Below are 787 nucleotides of genomic sequence, written 5' to 3'. Positions count from 1 at the left end.
TATATATATATATATATATATATATATATATATATATATATATATATATATATTCACCAAAGCGCATGAACGAAATGGAAGATAGCAATTTCGACCTTTTTTTTTTCTCCAACTTCTCTTCTTTCGAAGATTATTATACGCTTTAGCTGGCGCATTACTCAACCCCCATCCGGAATTCTAGCATCCAATTCCGCCTCCTGATTCCATTCATCCGTGAATACAGTCCCGAAATACTTAAATTTTTTCACTTCTCTCCTTGATGTTCCACTAACATGCAGATTCCGCTGGGAAGACTGTCTTAACAGCTCCAATTTCTCCGTTTTCCCAACACTAATTCTCAATCCTGCCTTGCAGCACTTGGCAACGAACCCATTCATGAACGCCTTGTCTTACGATGCTTAATAATCTTTGACTTTTAATTTATATTTTTCCAATCTCCTTTCACATAGATAATAATTCTTCATAAGTTTCTATTTCTTGCTATGATACTTAATTCCTGCAATTTTATAAGGCATATTGCGAGAATGTACAGAAAATTATTGCTCTGTGATAAGAAATTTACTTCTCAACCATACGGTTCTGGGTTCGGTTCCAGCGCGTAGTATCTTCGGCAATTGCCTTCTACAATAGCTCTGGGTCTACCGAGGCCTTGCGAGTAGAATTGGAACTCGTCGTATGTGTGCGCCCTACATGTTGATATACGTAGATTTTAACGAATCCTAAAACTGACCTATCTATCTATCTATCTGTCTGTCTGTCTGTCTGTCAGTCCATCCATCCATCTCTC

General features: G+C 37.4%; 1 protein-coding gene across 1 annotated transcript in view; it reads left to right on the top strand.

The window, feature by feature from the left end:
* The window catches only part of LOC106868161 (uncharacterized), a gene marked incomplete at its 5' end in the record, with an annotated part of 81,047 nt that overhangs the window by 12,614 nt on the left and 67,646 nt on the right, over nucleotides 1-787 (top strand). The gene's annotated exons all lie outside the window — the stretch shown is intronic.

Source organism: Octopus bimaculoides, chromosome 23 (genome assembly GCF_001194135.2).
Source record: "Octopus bimaculoides isolate UCB-OBI-ISO-001 chromosome 23, ASM119413v2, whole genome shotgun sequence".
Lineage (NCBI taxonomy): Eukaryota > Metazoa > Mollusca > Cephalopoda > Octopoda > Octopodidae > Octopus > Octopus bimaculoides.
Note: the sequence above shows the minus strand (reverse complement) of the source record. Positions and strands in the feature narration are given on the sequence as shown.